Source organism: Macrosteles quadrilineatus, unplaced genomic scaffold (assembly GCF_028750875.1).
Source record: "Macrosteles quadrilineatus isolate MER2022 unplaced genomic scaffold, UCM_ALF_1.0 Scaffold_6__1_contigs__length_79288215, whole genome shotgun sequence".
Taxonomy (NCBI): domain Eukaryota; kingdom Metazoa; phylum Arthropoda; class Insecta; order Hemiptera; family Cicadellidae; genus Macrosteles; species Macrosteles quadrilineatus.
This window is the reverse complement of record NW_026542599.1, coordinates 3,468,386-3,491,861: the sequence shown is the minus strand read 5'-3', so window position 1 is coordinate 3,491,861 and position 23,476 is coordinate 3,468,386. Positions and strand designations below refer to the sequence as shown.

Below are 23,476 nucleotides of genomic sequence, written 5' to 3'. Positions count from 1 at the left end.
AAACCATTTGAACGACATTTGAACTAAATAAAGAACCTTTTTTTGAAACATCGTCTTGTAAACAGGCGAGTTCGCCGACATTAAATAGACACTAGTAACCACTTTTTTGACAAGTCATTTTGGAACATACAACAATCAAATCATTTAACAACATAAATAGATGGATATTTGAAATTCTAAAAACAGTTCAAATATCTATTTGATGCCAAGTTCGCAGTAATGTAATCTTATCCAACGCCACAATCGCACCACTTCCTGCCATTCTTGTTTGGCAGATATTGACGGATATGAGTCATCAATGCAACGACGATTTGGCAAACTACATACGTTTTCAAGAGCGGCTTTTGCAGAAGACAAGATGAGATCCCTCCACGATCGCGGGATATAGTAACGATAATGCTGAGATCACAGATTACAGTAAAAACTATGACGTAGTCATTGAACAAAACTAAAGAGTAAAAATATATTTGTTCATATTTTCAATAGTAAATTTTACTTAAGATTGGAAAACATAAACTTTCCCTATGTTGCAAGGGAAGAAAATTTCTGTCCCGTTCCCGTCCCAAGCTAAATACAAAATCAGTTCAGTGCCTAAGTATTTATGTCAGATTTGATCCTTTACTAATTGGTTACGTTGCGAATGTGTCTGTCAAATCATCGAATTCTTATGGCATTAGGGTATTTTTATTTTATATACGTATCAATAGGGAGGGGCGCAAATATTTCATGCGTCATGCAAACCACGGACCTGGAAACATAAGTTGTTTGTTGTCTACTCGTGTTTTAATTTCGTACCCCACCGTTTATATAGTATAATTAATATAATTCATAACACAATTAAAAAATCGGATTGTAATAACACGACCAGACAACATTGTGTCAGGAATCGCTTATTTAACAGTTTAATCCACAATTGTTACACTACAATATCCTTTTCCTCCGATTACCACATCGAAACAATACTTCACCGATTGACACAGCCTCGTCACATACAGGATCTACTTGTGTTTAACAGGAAACAGGACACCATACATAAAACATAATCCAATTATTTCGTCACTCGCGATGTATGTATGCAGTGCCATGGCAGATAGTGGTTTCTGAGAAGTAGTGGACGCTGACATATAGAGTTAATAGAATGTAGCCGAGACAGGTCGGTAGGCAGGGCACATAAGGTACGGTAGCAGATGGCAGCATACGTGACGGCATGTACGAGACTGACGGCTTGAAGAAGACGGGAGAAGCGGTGTCGAAAGGTCAGCCTGGAGAAAGGTAAAGTTACGTTTTGTTGAGGAAATCAACAAGTGTTTAATGGAGAGATCAAAACAATTTTTTTCGGATTTGCCAGGAATCGAACTAGGTTCGCTTACACCGAAGGCTAAGGTGATAACCTCTGTACTAGAAATTTACTGAGAAATATTGTCACTAACGAAAAGATGTTGAATACGGATTACTATCGTTCTACACTATATTATTTTATGTTATTTAACACCAATCGACATATGTGAGCATATAAATAATGTTGACGAAATTCAAGAACCTCTGCAAAATATCAGTGAATTTTCGAAACCACGCACTCGCCGCCTACTAGATTAAAATCGCCAACTCTCTGGGTATAAATAGACGGTAATCGGTTCCATATGTGTAACAGGAAGTGATAATGTGCTATCTCGTTTATGCGACGCAAAACAAAATTAAGGCAGTCCTCATATAGTTTTAGGCGTGCCTTTACGTGTTGAAGTTGAATTAGCACGTATAAATTTAATGTACAGCTGATATACCTAACAATTTCAATTGGTTTACCGATCGAATTCGTTCCCCCAATCAAATTGTAGGTGTTTCCATATTCGTGCGGAGTGTAAGGTATTTGTTTAAATAAGTCTCAGTTTAGTTGCAGGTGAATAACTAAACAAACTTGTTTTTAAAGTGAAATACTAAAATAAGGGTTACTTAAATCAGCTTTAACAAGTTGTGTAATATGTTTAGCCCCACTCAGAGTTTTTATCATCAATATAAAATTATTCAGAAGGCATCCATAAGTTTCTCGTATTTTAAATACTGAAAAAGCGTACTTGGAAATAAATATAACTTGAAAAAAGTTAAAATGTATGCAAATTTGTATTATGAAAGAACAAACTGAAATTATTACAATACTTCTTTTACATCCCCTTTTTCTCCTTCACACCTTAGTCCTTCTTCCAATAAGAATACTAAATTATTTTAAACTTATAACTTTTTTAATAGTTCAGTAAGAGCAGCACTTAATCTTGTGTATGAAAAATGTTTCATTTCATTTTTATTCATTACACGATTTTGACTAGTTCAACAAAAACAATAAAATATTAAATTAAATACTTTACGAAATACTTGAATAAATTCAGCAAAATATTATAAAAATACCCGCTAAATAACTTTGAATATTACTTTTCTACCAGAACGCTAAGTGGTAGGTTATCAGCAATTGCTGACAGGCTAGTAGCGAGTTCCCCATAACCATGGATCTGCAATGATGTTACTGCAGCTTTTAGCATTAAGGGGGAGTTTATGGCCGGTAGTGGAATTCCGCAGATTTCATTCCCTGTTCATAGATTAAAAACATCTAAGAGCCAAAGACGAAAGGTTCAAAGAGGCTCAGAGATATACAGGGCTTTTGAGTTTAGAGATCTCAGAAACACCAGAAACTGAATCACAATTCAGGAACAATTGCAATACACTACGAAATATTGAAATAAAACTGCATAAACATAACTTATATAACATAACATACAACAATATGTTCAATATGTTCTTTTTCTGTAGATTTTATTCTTAATAATGTCCTGTATAATGCTTCAAGACTATATATATTCGTATTTTATTTTTAGAAAAATTGTAAATTTTTTATATATTGTGGAAATAGAACTGATTTGATTTGATTTGATATAAGGAATCACTGAGGAAAATCGTATGAAATCATGAGTGCTGATTTCCTACACAAAATCTTAGATTACGGACCTAGTGATATCTAAAATTTGGGAACATTGAGATTTCAGAAGAAACAAAGGCAGAACAAACTGACGAGCACGTTTTGAGAACAAATTGTTCCACACTAATTCAGTAAAAAAAACAATTGGGAACCTTAAGATTTTGGTTTAGATAATGTTTTATTTTAACTTGTATCAATGGGAGAGCCTATGTAAATATAGTTGGAAAAATTTAGCGTATAAAAAAAATTAAAATGTAATTTAAACAATCTTTTAATAGAGAGTAGAATTGATAAAGGGGTAAAAAATTAAATAATTTGAGCGAGAAAATATTACAAGGTCTGTGTGTAAGAGATTTCTATTATGATACGGTCAAATCCTTAAAACTCAGAAATGTAAATTTCATACCCAACGTTCTAGGGGATTTTGATATACATTTTCCGGAGAGAGTTAAATATGAAGTTATTATTCGAGGCCTTAAATTACTCAAAATTTACCATTCGAACCCAAAATCCCGAATTTATTATCTAGAGTTTGAGGGCTCAAATGATTATGTAACTTAACCTTAAGTGCTTAAAATTAAATAATTTGAAAAATTCTTGTATATCGGTACTGTACTTTAAGACAAAATACACAGAAAATCAAGGTTAATAATTTCTAAATGACATATCTGGAACTTTGGACTTAACCATTCATGTTCTGATATGCATGTATTCAATTAAAATCATTTCTTTTCAATTAATGTTACTACAGCGTCCATGACTGACGGCTAACATTAATCACTGGAAACTAAATAAAAATGAGTTTTGTAAAGTTTATGTTTCAAGTTAATTTTATTATAATAAGCTTAATGACATTGTATGTTACTAGTGGCTTGTAGGGGCAATATCCCCTATATATTCTGGTAGGCCTAACTATTTTGTACAAATTATTTGTCTCATGGGTTACCATACCTTGAATTATTGTTCAACATTTTTATATATAATGTTTTATATACTTATGATAGTTAGTTATTACATAGCTGCATAAAGCATTTTGATGTCTGCTCTGTTTAAAATACAAATTTCAAAGGACTGTTCATTTGGTGTGTAGATAATATAAACTTTATAATCATAATACAACTAAGGAACATTTTCAATAGTTATCTTCATGTCTATTAATTAAATATACATAAATTTCTTTGAATATCTAGACAAATTCACTTCGAAAAAAACACATAGAGATAATGTCATCCTCCAAATTTTTAAATGCGAAATCTCTCTATTTTACAGTCACCATATTGGTCGATTCCTTGGTCTTTATTTGGTTCTAACAGTATTTTAACATTATCTAACCGCTGTACCCGGCTAAAAGCTACACCAAGTTGACCACTGGGTAAAAGCTGGTTTTTTTCCAAATAAATGCCAACTTTTGTGAAGGTTGTAGTAATAGCAGAAGCTAACCACAATGGTAATTGAATCCTTGTAAGCTTAAACGTCATTATTATGATCTGTAAATATTAGTTTTATTTTTGGCATGAAAAATATTTTCCCTTTGCCTACTCCAGTAATTCCTTCTAACTTTACACTTTTTTCAGACATACCTAACACATAACCAATCGTACTCCATTAACTAATCCATACCCTTAAAATTGGGGAAAGTCTATTTCAGCTTTACAATTTGTATACATATTACAGTACATATTACAAATTACCATATGCTTTAAATAAAGTTAAACCACATGTTTCAAAGTAAACAAATCAGACATGGCCTACATTCCCATGCTATTTAAATGTGAATTAATTTATTCCGTAACAACCTTTTGGTGCATAATTAAGAAAAATGAATAATTTTCCCCAAAATTTCATGCCCAGGCCATTAAAATGAGACCTCTCCCAGCTTTCTACAGCCTCCCGTTCGCTCACAATTTCATTGTAAAATTTTGGGCTTACGGAATTAGATATATAGATTATGACGTAACCAATGCTTGTAAATATATCTATAATTGTGGTTGAATGAGCGACTTATGACTTTCCTCAATTACTTTGCTCAGGAACACAGAATTACGCAGAGAATACCAAAACTATAATTTCAGTACTCAAAAACCTACCATCTTTGAAATATTTCTGATTCCTTGATTGTTTGTTTATTGTTTGGAACTGGAGAACAATCAATCCATAGTCCTTTCAGGTTTATCTTTCAAAATGCATTTGATTGGGTGGTATTGAACTCTTAATCTAAAAACAGCAAACTTTAAATCTGATAACAAGTTGCCCGATAAGACGTCAAAAGTTTAAACGAAAACCACGACGTGATCTTGATGCGTTTATCTTGATTAGCTTTTTACCCTTGTATTATACGTAGGCTGTTGGAGAAATACTTTCAAAAACAGTTTGTATTGTTTAAACAACGTTTTTTTTTTAAATTCTTTTTTATTTGGTATATTATATAATCTCACAATACGTAAAGGCCTTGGTTATAGTTTCATTTTGAAATAGCATTAGGAACAATTGTTAATGCAACGAATACTATAAAAGACCCAAGGCAAGAATTTGGTTCAGATACCATTATAAACTGTAGGTCCCTAAGTTGCCATTACCTGTTCGTGCTATTAATTATCAGCTGTGTCTTAAGGATTATCACTAACAAGACTACAAGATCGCGCCACTCATCCTACACTTATCCTTAAACGAACTCATATTTAGGTTAAAATACGCACATACACGCACATGGGTTAAAATACGTCGCCATCTTAAATCATTGATAATTGATTAAACCAAGATTCTTTTTCTCTCTATTTTTTAATTTGTCATTTTAACTAGTTTAGCTACTACTTAATGAATGATAAATTTGATAATTAATATGATTTTTATATTTATGTTTGATCATTCAATCCGTGCTACAAATCATACACCCTTATTCCAGATCCATTAATGTAGAAATAATGGGATTAGGTTAGAATAACTATTCTATATTTTGTATGATGTCTAAACATAAAATATATAGTTTAAATAGAAAAATCCAACTCTAACTTCACCTTAATTTAGTTACGTAAAAAAATAGTAATCCAAATGTTGTAAGGTTAAAATATGTCCTCTCAGGCATTAGAAAATTGTTATACAAAATTTTGGACCTAAATCATCATGATATATGTGTATTAACATATAAAATGTCTGTAAAGTAAAATAATTTCATAAAAATTTAATTTAATTGTTACCTTAAATCTTTGGTCTGGGACTAATCATATGTTTTCTTTATCCAACGTATTATTTTATTCAAATTCATTACATCCAACAGTAAATTCAATTGAATCAAAAGTGAGAGATTACTTGGTGCACTCCGAAGTTAATTTAAGTTTTCAAATTATCCCGTCTTCGAGAACGGCAAGTGTTAAATCAGGGTGGTTAATATTTGATTTTGTGTTGACAGTCCAAGTTTCCCAATTAAAATTGTGTATTGTTTCTTTCAGTGTAAACAAACTATGAACAAACTTTTGCTAAAAGAAACTTTATGTTTTAATTTGAGTGGTTTTAACAAACGGGGAATTACAGTTGCAGGAATTGATGTTTCGTGATTCCAAAAATAAATATATACTACTATGGTATTGGGGTCAAAGTGTTTTCTTAAACGATTTTAAAAAGCTACCATACATCAGCACTTTCTACCACATTTTCCTATATTTTGTCGTACGGTTTACCATTGCATAACATGGTCCATTATTGAGATAAATTAATCGGCCACTAAACCTCAAATTATTAAATTAATATTAATATTTACAGAGGTAAGAAAAATTTTTATACCTGAAGAATAATCAACGGGTCAATCGAAATGCCTCGAAACATCAAACGACTATCGTTTGATAGCACAAATCAACAGCTGACACAAAGGCTAACTTGCAAGCTGATAGGAATTTGACCCTTTGACCTTGGATATGTCACGATCATAATGGTTTATCACATAACCTGAGGTCACACCTTGTGATAACTGGCCATCTCAGATTTGTGTGATAAAAATCATTTAGGTTTAAGCACCAATTGGTTAAAAATCAGTAGATTTTCGGTCACTTAAATATATTAGTTCAATTGAGTAACCGTATGTATGTTTCATTTTATGCTATCCGCATAAGTATATTGTAATGAAAAAAAGTCTGATTCGATAATTTTTATAGGAAAATAGCCATTTGTATCTAAGCTGGCTAGAAAACTAGATATAGTCTAAGCCCGAGTCAAAGGAAAATAATTGTCGAAAAACAATTCGGAAATGCTAAAACACAAATGTTACATTTGGAAAAACATAAAATATCTTTACCACCTGAAACTTGGTATCAATAGAGTCGGGAAATAATATAAAAGAGGAAAAATGATAACTAAATTACGTCCTAAACATTGGTACGGACGCCTTTGTCGTTTCAGTAATGTCCCCTAAATATTTTGTAAGTACAGTATATAAACTTAATTTTTCTTATAAGCAATAATCTTTAGCGGGACGTTGCTTGCACGATGTGTGAAAATAGGTTTTTAAGTCACTGTTTTTGACAATATCTCTACATTGTTTTATTATTTATTCATACGAGTTCATAGTTCGGTTGAAACGAGAACAAGAACATTGTTAGTTCAATAAAAACACACCATAATGATATTTAATATCCTTAGACTCATTTTTTTAAATTATAAAAGACTAAATCATTGTTTGCAGGGCTTAAAACTTTGTTTCATTAGTATATAAAATAAATCATGTTGCTACTCTATTTACGCATGTCCTTACTAGCATTCAAACCGCTATGTTGTAGGTTGATTATTCAGTACTCTATACTATCTGTGTAGGGGGTTCCCGATAAATGTGTCTAGGTGAAACTAAGACCTTGGACTACGGTGATATTAATCGGGTATTAATAGTCACTTCTACCCACACTAGGACACTTATCAATACAAATACAATAATCTACTATAGTATATTGATTCTATTGATTCTCTATTGATTCTGGCGTTAAGCGTGTTAATAAATAAAAGAAATGTAAAGACAAAAACTAAAGTTGGACAAATAAATCTGTCAAGATGCCTAGTAACCACAGTATTCTACGTTACACAACTTTACTATGTAGTACCATACCAACGATATGTTACAAATCGTCTACCTATAGGCCTAAATAATCACTGAGACGAACATATACTTACAAAACAGCGTTTCCCCTATCCATTTCCCAAAATATTTATACATCCTATTTATACATACTACCCCATCTATCCAGGTACTAACTACCTCTTCTATGTATTTACTAACACATCATAACTGTTGATCAATATTTTATTTAAATCTCTTGAAACCACGTAATTCCGTAGATTAACTTTTTATCACATTTTTTCAACGACAGTGGCATTTCGCGAGAGTTCTATGAAGAATAAATGTTTAGTGGAAGTGCTGGAATTGAACCCGTCCCTCCCGCACCGAAGTCCGACACGCTAACCACTTGGCTAGCAACACACCCAAATTACATTTCATTATTTTGTCGCAGTTAAAACTACAAAGTTACGTACAAGTTTTACAGGATAAAATCACACTTATCCAGCCGACTCTAAAGTTACGCCAGATTGTGTACAACATAAACTTTGTTGTTTATGAAATTATGAATATCTTCCAAACACGCTAGGGTGACCGTGGAGTAGGTTTCTAACCAAACTACCAGCAAAGACTACAGAGTAAGTTTCCCATCTTCTGTGTATAGACTTGAAAACAGCAACTAAGCGTTTTTAACTGGCTAAATACTGAACGATAATTTTGTACACCAGCTGATTTTGATTAGCCTAATAACATAAAAAACTTTAGATATTTCAGATCATAAATTATCAATAGAAAAAATTTACAAATTAATTAAAATTAAATTAAATTAATCGTTGCACAGACTGTGTAATATCGTCAAAATTACCAACATAAAAACAAATATTTCGTACCATAAACGCACTTTTATAAATGGTACTAAACTGACAAATAAATGTTGACTAGGCATATAAAATCTCTAACATTCGTTAACTCAAATTTGACCCTAAACTCATTTCAAAGGATAAAATCACAAAACTATTTAACAATAAGTAGTCTGATATTCTAATGGATTGACATAACCTGCCAGAGAAGTTATAATTAAGTGCTGGTCGGTGGAAACATATTAAAATGGTTTAATATACTTTGATTGTGCTAGTTTAGAGGGTTTAGGGTAGTAATGCAAAAATATCGTACCTTCCCAAAATGCGTTTACCGTACTCGTATAGTAATCCGACACTCGACTATAGTCGTCCGATTAACATCTTTTTAGAAATTTATGTACTAGCCTATATGACTCCTGATGCTATTGGGATATCCTTACAGTATACTAGTTCTAGCACTACCATCTTTCCTGATACCTTGCCAGTCTACCATCCTGCCATTCTAGTACATACTACCAGTTGCCAGTCCGTAGTCCATACACTATGCCACACTTGCCAGATGCCAGATGCCATCACGCGATAGTCGAGTCTCTATCACGTGACTAAAATATTATCAATCTTAGGTTCGTTCACTCGCTATAAAATGCACATTTTATTAACTCTATATGTCAACATCAACCGGTTCCCCATACATATCGCAACTGACATGATTGGATACGATATTTACAATTCGATGTTTCCTGTTACAGCCGGTTATAATTATTACCTGCTTCATATAAAATATCGTGGTTATGAGTCAGTTGTCATAGGATACGGTTAATCGGTGATTACTGTATATCGGTTGTAATTATAGAGCGGATTCAAATAAATTTTAGTTTTTATACTTGAATTAAATACAGTAATTTCTGTATCGCTTTTTATAGTAGATACTTCGTGTACATCCTGGGTTTTTAATCACCGTATGTGGTTAAAAACTATATAATAACATGTTATTTAGAATCGTTCAAAGTATTTTCTGAGGTGAATTCTATAATATGAACAACTGATTAAATGAAATAAAAATACATAATTTAAAGGGGCTGTCTTAAAAACATTACGCAGTTTTCTTACAGTTGATATTTAAAAACTAAAAATTGCACAAAAACTAATAAAAAAACAACGGGCAAAAAATGTGTTAGATAAAAATAATAAATTAACAAGTTTTCTAAGGATTTAACTGTATTTAATAGTGAGCATACGAAATTGTTCCAAAAATAATTTAAGTAATATTTAGATAAATTGGTTTTCTGTTTACTTAGTAACGTAGCTTTAAGCAAATTAGTATTTAAAAATTGTCCTTAAGTAAATATGTCTGAACAAGAGTAAGTACTATAAGGACTCAAAGTAATAAAAACATATCATTTTACGGTTTGTTAATGACGTAGGTAACTTTTTTGGTAGGCCTAGATCAGTAACTAAGTTAAAAGAAAAATAATAAAAGAAAACGTTTCAATTAATTGGTATCAACATGATTTAAAGACTTGAGAAGCTGAGCGGGAATTAAAAAAACCTCATTCACCCCTCATGTTACTATCTCAATTTTAAAATTTAGGCTAAAACTATGTTTGAAGATTAAAACGAGTTAAATTGTGGTAGTTTTATTGTAATTAAATGGAACTTTCTCTGTGTGCGACAGTGACAAAACCATCACAAAAACCTCCTCAATTCGCTTGCTCAGATTGAAATTACTTTGCTAAAAACTAAACATTTTTAAAATTGACCATCTAGTAACTATCTGGTATAGATGCTTAACTATCTGGTTTAGATTTAGCAAGTCTAGTTCAAACCACCTGTATACATTTGTTCACTTGCTTTCAAACACCAACCGCGAATCCTTGTTAGTATCAGGGTTCTGTCGGTTCGAAAGGTCATCAAGAAGGCAGCGGTTGACGCGAGAATTCCAGTAGTTACAGAACGATAAATGCTGCAGGAACGCTGCTCCACTGATAACCTAGCCTGGTCTAATGCCTTAGCATTCCTGGTGGCCAGGGAACTATTAACAGCAGAAAGCTGCTTGCTACTGGACGTAGTGGCTACTGAAGAGGAAAGGTCGAAGAAAGAAATCTCACTAGCGAAATAGTGCTTCAAGAGTACAGGAATTTTGGTTAGACCTATGTGGTTTGATAGATCGCAAAACAGCCTTGGGTATCAACAAAAGAAAATATATGAGTATGTCTTAAAGAAAATCGTATAGAAAAGTCAGAAGACTTTTGATTGTTCAAAACCCAGTTTCCTTGATTATTAGGCCTTTAAGGAATAATTCTGGCATATGAAGTACCTAATGGAATCAGTAAAGGTATATTAAATTTGTGTAGTAAAGGTATACAAAGCAACCCACTCCATTATGCACACAAAGGTTTGTTAAAATTCACACAAAATCCTAATCTATGGCAATAACTTTAAAAACTTAATAACACTCACAGTGCTGTACTATGTGAGTGTATTATAAACTTAAATGTCAAGAAAATTGCGAATGTGGAGATGATCTGTGTAGATTTGTTATTGACAAAGGTCAGCAGATTCTTTAGTTAGGACAATATATTTAAAACAAATGATTAAACAATAGGATAGTTTGATCCAGTCTCAATCCACTGCTATGTTTTTTGTAATAAACGGATGACCTTGTAACCTTGACGTAGCCCGATCATTTTTAATTCAAGACCAAAGCACGGCTCCTAAAGCCATTTTTCTTTACTACATTTCTAAGCAACTCTTTATCGACTACTGTTTGTTGGAATGGATTACTTTGAAGAACTTTTATAGGCACTGAATTTTAAAGAATGCCTTTCCAGGCTTACCTAAAAATTACCTATCTAAGTTCAGCCCGTCGGAGTCGGAAGAATGCCTTCCACATTTTTTTGCACAGATGAACTCTTGGACCTCATTGGCTCGTTAGATTTATGAACTCTTGCGCTGACTACATAGCCAAGCTGTATAACTATCGGCATATCACAGCACTTTTAACCTTGTAGTAACACGTGTTAGATAGCAGGAAACATTTATTATTGCCATTAAGCCTTGAACAATAATGACAAATAACAGATTCGACCCACGCGAATCTACATCTTGCTTGTTAACTAGAGCTATCGCACTTTATCTATGCAGCCTGACGGCACTATTGTGTGTGTAGCCATGTAACATGATTGCAGTAAACTGAAATGTAAATTTATTTAAAGAAATTTATCAAATCAGGGTAATTATTATTGATTGATTTAACATCGCTGACTAACCATGGAGTGTAGTAAATTCTTTTAAACAGCTGATAAAGGTCAGCTGATTAAAAAGTCAGAAAATGCTTCATTGACCTGTGTAAAAATTGTGAGTTTTTATATATTTTAAAAACATTTGTCTGATGCAAAACAAATAATGCTATACCCTTTTACCACTCAAACAATATGACAGTACAACATTTTTTAGGTGAATAAACTACTTATTTACCCCAAGTTTTCATTGTTGATCAATACAAAAAATGGTTTACCTATCCCAATCGTTACAATTTTATCATCCAAGCTAGCCTAGACAGTTTAAAACCAATATACTTAAACGGTTCCCTCTTTTTTTATCTGATTGTACTGAAACATTCGACTGAAGGGTTAGCTGTTCATTAAACATTTTAATATACATTTTTAAACCCGTTATATCAAAACATAGCACATAATATTAAAATTTGACAAACCTTTTTCAGTTCTAAAACAAAAGTAGAAGACGAGAGTTATAAACTGACAGAAAGTGACATCGAAACAACAACATTACATTCAGATAAGATCTGGAGGCTTCGTTTGTAGTCTTGTGTCAAACAGATAACATAACAAGCTGTCAAGTTGTCACTTTCCAAAAGCTCAGATTAACTTCTCATTTTGTACTTGAATCCCGCATGTATTTGCCCGGGGATGGATTTGAAGTACAATGATGTCTTGGGAGCCTGTTTTTACATTAGTTCAATTCTTTACAATGACAAGTAAACTATATAATACAACACTATTTTATATTCCTATAACCACAGTAGCTTGACTTAGTGTATAAGCTATTCGGATAATTTATCTCAAACAAAATATACAAATTATGTTATGTATTATTTTGTTAAAACTTGTCTTTTTCATTTTCAAAACCCACAGCAGAGCCTCGATTACAAATATCTCAGGGGGTTATCAAGTAAGACTTGTGATCAAGATTTACTTCTTGTAGAGGTTTGCAATAACATGTAGTTAGGGGTAATATTAAATCAAGGGTATTAGCAAATGACACTTGTTACCTAGGATGACTTGTTATCGAGGTTCCACTACCCGTTTGCTTTAATGGTACCCAAAACATACTGTTACCCGTTATGGAAACTGCTTTTTCAGTTTAGGAAGTCTCTATTTAAACCAATCGATGTACTGAAACAAACAAAAATTATTTTTAAGATTCTTAAGCTAGAGTTAATTAACGTTATACCCTTTAATCACTTCATTCCCTTTTCGTCCCCTTTTTTAGAATCCAGTGCCACACTGCGAAATTCATTGGCTATGTTTTTTGTACTACAACATTTGTAACCCTGTTACGAGCTACGTTTAATTTTAACTTCCCATCTTTTGACTATTTTGCGATTTCGTACTGTTCTACTGTTCAATTCTGGCATTTTTCCATTGCGACTCTCTTTTTTTACGTGACTGCATGGGAGTTGTTTTAGACTTGTGTTTTAGTATTTTGTGTTTTAGAGTTGTTTTCATACGCCTTCTTATCACTTCTACAGTTTCAAAAGCTACGTTTTTTTATTCCATTTTTTCCGTTTGCCATTTTGATCATTTACTACACACTGCCTTCATTGCTATACTGCGGAAAAAGCTTTACAGCCCTTTCAAACCCCTTATAACCATTTCAGTTTCCCCTTACTGATGTTTATTTATTACAATAGGTACGTTTATTTCCGCATTCTAATATTTATTATTATACTTAAACATCTTCGTTCCTTTCCAATTCCATTCCTACCTATGTCATACTGCGGTACCTTGGACGAGGGAGTGAGCGAGAGTGGTAGAGCACGGGACTTAGGTCCTTGAGGTCCAGGGTTCAAATCCCGCCAAATCATCAATTGATTTTATCCAATGATAATACCGCAACCCCTTCTAGCCTGAAGTATAGTGTATAACTACCCAGGCGTAGTGTCTTAGGGGAAAAAACTACGGCATCCAGTGGCAGTCTTCTGTTGAAACAAGATTTACCGATTTCCCTTCGACGCCCCCTACAATCGCAGGTAATCACATAGAGTGCGGCGTTCTTTAATCATCCCTGACTACAAAAACCCAACGCCGCTTCGGTAAGGACGATAGGCTGATGACTTGATGGGTTTTGGTGGTTAGTTTTTTGTCCGCGCAGCTTCCTGTCTTTGGGTAATGGGCGTCCCCGAGTGGATATGGGAAGCTGGTCGTAATAGTAGTGCTTTAATCGTGACGGCTTTGAGGTTTATGGGAAAATTATTATGGCGTCAATTTCTACCTGTGTCTAAAAGTTACGGTGAGTAATGTCATTTAAGTTGATTATACAATGTGTAAATCTGAAGCAATGTCAGTTATCCTAGAAGATTAAGGACTTCGAATAACTTGCATTACCAAAAGTAAAATTTTGAAATTTGCATTTTCATTTATTAGCAACAGTTTAAACAGAAAATCTAAAATATGTTCAAATTGAGATCAGACTTATCGGTTGTAAAGAATACTATATTATTTTATTTACCTTGTGAATATTTATTTACTTTGCTAAATACTTTAGAATTTTCATTGAAATGGCGACCATACAAAGTACTATTTTAAGCCAAGTATGAATGGAGATGAGTGCTCTAGATGTGTCAGAAATTCAATATTGAAGATACGTCAAAAGTGTATGAAATATCCTACAACTGGTCAAGAATACCGTTAACGCCCGACCTTTTAGTTGAAGAAACCCCTTTGTCTCGACTTAGAGTATAATGTTTCACTTTTCAACAACGCATTTCGAAATCTTTGTCGGAGTTTTCTACTTTGAAACAATAACCAAGGACGAACACTTTGGCTTCGAAGAATGTTATTTGTAACATTGTGTAAAATAGAGTTGATTATTAACCTCAAATCCTATTAAATGATTAGAAAATAAGTTTTCAATCACTTTTGTTTAGATTAACCTATACTAAACACGTGATAATATTCTTCATCGTCAAACAATATCACAAAGATTATGTGATTATAGTGATTTATTTTAAAGACTAATCTAAATTACTTAAGAAATAAATAAAATTTGAATTGTTACTCAATTTAATTTAGCTTACCTATTGCAGAACGCGTTAATGTGCTTTAAAACTTCTACTTCTTTCTTGCAAAAATACGTAAAGTTCGAATGTATAAACTACTTGCGAAATATCTCCATACATTTTTAAACGCCATTCCTTGAAGTATAAGAAAATAAAAATCAACGTTAGTGGTTATATTGCTTTGAATAGTCCTGATGGTAGTGGCCCCTAGCCACAACGTACGACCTAGTTGAATCAAATTGTGTAGTTGAAATTTAAATAGTACAAGCCTTTCGAAACGGATACCAAAATACAGTTACAAAAAATCCATAAAATGTGTGTTTTTACGCTTTGGGACTGAATATATAAAAAAAGTGTCTGCATCAAAAAAGGCTTGGAAACAAGTCCTGTCCAACAATAAAATAAACCTATTTAAAAAATCTACATAAGACCAAATTGACAGTAAATATATTATTGTATGTATGGAATAACATACCAGTAAAACTTTTATCCAACCGGTTTGTAAGAGTGATTAAAGGAGTGAAAAAAGTCCAGTGAACCAGTTGATGGATGAGGACAGGACAAGTCCAAGGTGAAGCCCTTGATCCTGCCCTCACGTGAGGTCAAAGGTGACGTCTGAGGTGAGACAAAGCCACAGCGAGCTGCCAAAACAGGATAATTGGTCTGCAGCACGCTACGGCTAGCTCTACATTCAATTAGGGTTAATCAACACTTGCGCTTCCCATAGGCACTACAGTGCGTTGTCTATAGTGTGTTCCAATAATGAAGGTGGTTGTGGATGAGATCTAGCTAATCTGAATGAAGTTTGTATTCGCCCGCAGAGTAAGGTTTCATACCCAAACGTCTTCAATGTTTGAACAAACTATAGGGTGTAGTAAAATTTCGGTAAAACTCAAATTTCTTAGAAAAAAACAGTAACAATTCGTCGACCCGAGGTGAATGCAGTAAGTTGGTTTTTGATATTTTGTAGAGTAGAATCAGAGACGCAATGAAACATATACTGTATTTGCTATTACATTTTTTAGTTCTTGATGCTTTGATAATCATATTAATCTGTCTGCTGTCTTAAACGCTAAATTATTTGTTTGAAATTTTTTATAGTACCCATAGATATAGTTTCTTTAATATTTAAAAAGACTGTATTGATAAGGCACGGTAATATTTCTAAAGTTTATAACAGCTGACTTAGTTTTGCTAATGATTTATTGTGAGTGAAGAAATTGAAGATGGAAGGATTTGTGATTTAAAAAGAAGAGTGAAATTAAAACAAATGTTCATTTAAATTTAATAATTAGTATTTTTGCAACTTCAAAATTGAAATTTAAAATATCAATAATAATTTAAAAAGGGAGATGAAGGTAAATCATGTATGTCAAAGTTTTATTGAAGATTTGGTCAGTTTTTCTCAAATCAGCCTACACAAGGTTTAAAATTAATCAAAACCAAAATGGTGGTATCCACTACGTACCAGATTTAAAAGTCATAACTTAAATGTGTCTATTAAGGCCATAAAAGTTGAATTTTGTTTCTTAAAGGGTTGGCGGATGTGTAACTATTATGCAACAGATTTAAAGATTAAAATGTTTCTATTCTGTCTGTGCCTTCTTCCCGTTGCAAAGCACGGGTACAAAAGCTAGTGTTTTATAATGTTGCTTAATGCATGAAATCACATGTTTAAAATACTTGTGTTTACCGTTAAATGTTTTCGTTTGGATTTTGAATTAAAGTGGATTTATGAATGTGTTTAGTTCTGAAGTTAGTTATAACTTACATTTAACACAAACAAATTGAGGGATACTCAATACTCATATCCAAACTGAACCATCCTTAGTGCTTTTACACGTAGATGGTTTAAGAAGACAAATGAGATAAATTAACTGGATAAATATCTAAAGATAATGTGGGGTAAACAAGAATGGCCAGCAACATTAAGTGGTTGGATTGGCGTTATTATGGAGATAAGTTATTTTATGGAGCAAATATATAACCAAACATTGGCCTAAAACAGGTGGCGAAATTTGTGGAACTAAACATGTAAATTCATAAATTAAAAAAAATGACAAAAAACGGGGAATTTTTTAAAGTTGTATTCTCTCTGTGACATAGACATACAACAACGCTTAAATATACAACATTATTTGTTTTTAGCTCTACAAAAAGAGTTGTGCTAAATCTGAAATTAAAGGGGGAAAATTGTACCCAATAAAACACCGTTTCAGACCGATCATGATTTACACATTACATGGTTTACACGTTTGTACAACATTTCATCTTCACCATTTTACCAGATGATTCTGACTCAAGTTATCATTTTAACGGACCCACATTCACTATATGAAATATTCCCTAATAAAATAAAGTTTCCTATATTTTTGTAATAATTTATTATAAGTTCAATGACATTCCTGGAGAATCTTCAACATATCCGTGTCGAGCCCACGATCAAGCAAGGACAAACTTCTCATTGTGGTCCAAGAGGAAGAGAAAAACACGAACCTTTTGATCCAAGCAATCTTTTATTTGGAGATCCCTCACGTTTCAGGCTAATGGACCTTGACTACTGTGCATCCGATCAAAATGAGGGTCAGAAGATAACTAATCATCGAATTGATCAAAGTCTTTCAAGGTGCTAAATGTCTTTGGAGGAATTAACTAACCATGTGGCATTTCAAGGCGCAATTGTTTAGTTTGTAGTGTGTAAATGGTTTGAATTGTAGAATGGGTTAAATAGTATTTATTAAGATTTTCTGGTGAAAATTTTAAAATATGCTACAGACATTGACGGAAACGAAACATAAAATAAACAAGAGGTAATAGTCCAAGAGGGTAAAGTAAAAGTAAATAGTTTGATTTTAATTTAATGGTTTCCTAAAATTTGGATGGCTATACACAGTTGTGTCACTATACACAGTTGTGTCAGATTTAGGACAGGCTTTTGGCAAACATCTTCAGCAATAGTGCTATACACCTACTGTATAACAGTAGGAATAGTCCATTTCTGAAGAATGGTGGACGGATAGGAAAAAAGGAAGGATAGGCTGAATCATATTTTCATCTCATGATGGGTAGCCTCTGGACCATACAGCAACAATAATAATGGTTTAATTTACCTCTGTCAATATGGTCCTTGCGTAGTTTGTCATTACTGCAGTTTCGTGCTCGTGGAGCACATCATCAGGTGAAGATCACAAAAATGAGTAAAATGTTTTAACTTTTTGTGACCTTCACCTGATGATGTGCTCCACGAGCACGAAACTGCAGTAGTGACAAACTACGCAAGGACCATATTGACAGAGGTAAATTAAACCATTATTATTATATTTTCATCAATATTGGATTGTTTCTCTCTATTGGCCTTTCTTTAAGGTGGTGTAATAAGAGTAGGTAATTTTTTACTTGTAAACCCGTTTGATGTTTCTAAACCAATTAGGATCTCAGAACCATTGTATTGTGCGCGTTTTTAGTAGAATACTCGGTTTTTAATTTTATAAAATATAGAAATTGGGGAAAATACAGTCAATATTCTTTACCAAGGTTAAAAATACACTTCCTGCTTCTTATCAAAGACAGGTGGAGACATAAGGATATCAGGTCTCAAGTTTTACAGGCTTCTGGGGCTCTTCAGGTTTGAAAAACGCCAGACCACCCCTGGGGTTAAACAACCCACCCCAGAGTCAAAACATTGAGGCCATCAGGGTTTTGGTGCTCAGCAAAGATAATTTGTCTATCTTCAACTATCTTTAACAAAGATGTCTGGGTAGCATAGTGTTTTAGTGCTCATCGTCATATTGACAGGATGCTGGTTCGATCGTAGCAAATAGAATAGCCTGGTCCATATGGGTCAACTGAAGAATAGCCCACCGATTCACAATAATTATATTGTCTTACTTTAAGTTTTAAATACATTATGAGCATAGATTGTCATGATTTTCCAAATTTTGTTTTATAGTTTAGGGTTGGTTGTTAAACTATTGAGATAATAAAAAAAATATTATTATCATCATTATGAGATGTGGACACCACCTAGGTGTGTATTTATGCCAAATTCGTGTGAAGGATGTGTGTAGAATGTTGTTAAATGATTTGTGTGGCTTTTTTACTGACTAAGTTCAGCTGATTCATCAGCCAGGATCATTTATTTTCCTCAAAACACCACGGCAGAGCTCCCACGTTCTAACGTCATATTCAACCATGACTGGAGTCTAAATATCACTTACGTGTTCAAACGAAAGTAACTCGTCCTAAGCCGATTGTTGTCTAGGAATGCATGTCAGTGAAATGAATCACTTGCTGAAATTAGAAGTTGCTGATAGTTTCAGGTACAAAGGGCTCCAGGTCCTTTCTAAAGTATTTGTGGAATTCAGTGAATACCGAATCATTTGCAGTATCAGGTATGAAAAGTAACTGTGTCCAACAGCACGAATGTCTTCATTATCTCTGGTTCAATTTCAGTTCTCTGGAATTTGATACTGATTCAGTTTTGTGGAGCTTTGAGAACCGCATAAATTCAAGGGACTCTGAAATTCCGAATCAGTCGGTTTATAAGTAGAAGGTTTATCATGAATACCTTACATCCCATCAATCATGGATTTATCTTAAACGATTGACATTAACGCATTAGCTTATTTGTCCCTTAATCAAGTTACATTATTGTTTCTTTTAATTAATTCTGACAAAACTTATCATGTGGGAAAGGTATGAGGATTTTCCTAATTTGTAGTAGTAGGTTGGGTGGTAGAAATGTTTTACGTATAACTTTTTATTAAAATTTATATTTTCTAACTCTGTGCGTTGTTTAAAGGATTTTGAAAAATCGTAATTGATTCAATTGCAGACAGTAAAAAAATGATGATCTGTGAAAATAGTCTTGAAAAAAAACATCACTATTAAAAAATTACTGAAATCTGTTTTAGTTTTGTTAATACTTCATGTCTTCGTCCACAACCGTATATTGTCAATCCGGACAACGAAAAAATTTTCATTTTTCTTGATGTTTTCGTTAAATCCAGTTTTATCGGTACTCAAAGACAACGTATTTCAAAAGCCTCTGATAAGGTGTACCACTTCCATTTTGCCTTGTAGTTCATTCTATAACATTTTAATAATGGTTTATTAAGACTTGTTAGGACAAACATGTTGGAAAATAAATTAGGTTGCCCTTTAAATTAGCATGGCCAAGTTGGCGTTAAATAACCAGATTTTTCATAAACATACATTTTTTGAGACTCAGTTAAAAAAATATCATCAAACTTGTCAAAATTTTAGCACGTGAGTGGGATGCATACTTTACAGTATTCTATTCATACAAAGGTTATAAACAGGTAAAATTCCTCTCTTATATCAGCTAAGCATACGATGGTTTAGTTGGAGATTCTTTTATAAAAAAGAAAACTGTGCACTTAATTTGCTTACGATGAAACTGTCATTAAACTAATTTGACCTAATTTTAATTAAATGTGACTATAATCCGCTCCTAAATAATTATTTTAAACGATTGAGTATAATTAATTTGGATAATCTAGACATCAAACAAAACTATAAAAATAAATAGTTGTTTCCGTAATTTCATTATCAAGAATACAATCCAATTCGCACTCACACGGTCCGTTATTAAAGAACTCAGTTTGTAAAACCGTTAGAAGACTTAATTTTGCATTAAACACGTAAAAGGTGGAGCAGACATCATACAAAGGATAGTTTTGTACAATCGCCGCAATTGTTTTTCGATGTCTCAACTGAATATTGTTGCGATCATTCATAGTTCTTCACAAGGCCTTAACCTTGGGCATTCCAATTGCAGTGTCTTCCTTGTAAATATTATCCAACATGAATTCCATTCATTGTCGGTCATTAAATCAAGGTTATCACTTTGATTTGATGATGGCGATGTGATTTCAGAATATTGGAGTGAAACTTTTGTATTTTTTTTCTTTTACGCCAGCTAGTGAACAATATAGCAAACAATATAGACATTTGTCCCTTAATTTAACAGCTAAACTCCGGGAAATTATTATATGGGCAAAAATAACGAGAAAATCAAGTACAGTATAACACTATTCAAAATCACTTCGTTAAACATAATACCATCATTTTGTATTTTTTACACAAACGTTTATTTCTTTAGATTGTGCAAATCGATTTGATGAAACTTGGTACTTTTGGGGCTTGTATATTTTTTTTATTGCAATTTTTGTGATTTTCCCCATAAAATATCATAGTTAATCCCTCCACTTAACTTTTATAAGGGTTGTTGACAAGTTGTGGGAAAGTATGTGACAGATTTGCTGATACAGTTTTTTTATTAATCTGTAGGTTCGATTACAATACGAGTCAGTAGAAGTTGATCATTCAAAACTATACATAAGTGTTTTTAGTTCTGGGCATTTTTAATTAATCATACCAGCTAAATAAACAACTGATCTTAGTCAGTAGCAAAACTACACCAGTAAAGCACTCCATTTTACACTTACATTACACTACAAGATGCACTTATTCCCGTTAAAATGCGTATTGAAAGTATATATCTGTCTTAGTAAAGATATTAAATACCCTTGCAACACAGTCGAAAATTAAGAAAGACATTAATTTATTGAGATTTTTATTTTAATACATAATTAAAGTTAGTTTCAACCTTTATTCTCATAAAAAAAATTAAATAACCATAGGCTAGGAGGAAATCTATACGGATATTAAAATGAAACACATTTGATAATGTATACTAAGAAAGATGGTTACTACATGTCATTAATATTTGGCAGCTTATGATTAGTTAGATAAAAGAGTAAAAAAAAAAATCTTAATGATAAAAATAAGTTTAAATGTACATTAAAACTAGTAGAATACGAATGCACAATGATTAATCACTTTTGGAAATTACACTGGTTATAACGACAATCTAGGTCCTCCTAGCTCTTTATCTCATTATTTGTACTTCATATTAATTTACAAAAAACACAGCCATTTAGGAGTTTAGATTTCTACTGTCTGAGTGTTGAACAAAATCGTGGCATTTTAAATAATGAAAGAAATTTAGCCTACTAAATATCACTTGGATTGAGTAAAACTTATATCCAACCTTGGTTTTTAAATTAAAACTTTAATATCAAGTTATCCTTGTATGTTTTAAATGTCATATTATACGGTTACAGTGCGTTAACACATATTTCAAACATCACACCATATCCACTATGTTAATCAGAATACAGTAATATTCCACTCATACACGTACTTTGTCTTGAAATTCTACTCTAAAAATATCGGTATGTACTCTATCTTCTATATACAAGACATTCACTTTTTTACTGCGTTTGAATGATCCTACTTTCGAATCACAGTTCTATTATTTTACAATTATATTTTACTGTTCAAAAGTGTTTATAAATGCTAACTTATTTCACACCCCTATCATTTGAATCAAAACAATTAACCACAATTAGTTAAGTAAAAAACTATTTTGGATGAAATAATTAAATTTTACACATCTTATTTACCAATGAAAAATCTTAAAAAGCTCCAACGTACACCAAACACTACACACAAAAGATACATAAATTATTAATTTCAATTTAAAAATAAAAACAAAACAGCGTGACTTACCAAACAGCTGTTTATCCAGACAAGAGCACTGCACACCACAACACACGGGCGGACACTAACACTAACACTGGCGGTGTGAACCCCCCTCCATGCAGCAGCCTGCCACCCATCGCTGGATGAAACTGAAAGTCAGATGCAGTTTCACTGACTCCCCATTAGACGTGCATCAGAGCCGGAAAATTGTCTTGATTGGGATTTGTTTAATTGTGTGAAAGTAGGGATTCTTGGACACGCATGTGTGTGGATGTTTTGTAAATAGGAAATTATATAAATAGAGTTTAGGCAGACACGGCAATGTACAGGATGAAGAAAATAGCATCCGTCTTAGATTGTCATGAAAGACTCAATTTTAGCGAATTTCCCAAATAGGGACAAACCATTAATTGTGTAGGGAAAAATTTGGTAATTTAAAGACCCAGATCCGGGATGAATTTACAATTTCGTGTTGATGTACACAGAGACCAAAAAACCAATGCGTAAAAAATAATGTCCGAGTAAAAAGCATCAGGTTTTTATGGAGTTTTGTACAAACGTGTAAACCTGCATTTATTTTATTGGAACGAGTTTGTCAACCTGCGTAATCGTACTAAGGGTTAAAGTTTACGGGTTAAAAATTGGGTTTTCCTATTCTTGACCCACAAAAAATGCTTTCTAAATTATTTAGTAGAGAGTAAATAAACAAATAATTTAGTATATCGAAGCGTCCTTGTACATTAAAT

At 32.8% G+C, this 23,476-nt stretch overlaps 1 protein-coding gene across 1 annotated transcript in view; it reads right to left on the bottom strand.

Moving 5' to 3' along the window:
* The window catches only part of LOC128997209 (uncharacterized), a 107,922-nt gene extending 85,095 nt beyond the window's left edge, over positions 1-22,827 (bottom strand). Inside the window, exon 1 of the mRNA XM_054422813.1 lies at positions 22,758-22,827. The gene's annotated coding sequence lies outside the window, so the exon portion shown is untranslated. The remainder of the gene's footprint in view (positions 1-22,757) is intronic.
* Between the last annotated feature and the right edge of the window lie 649 nt (positions 22,828-23,476).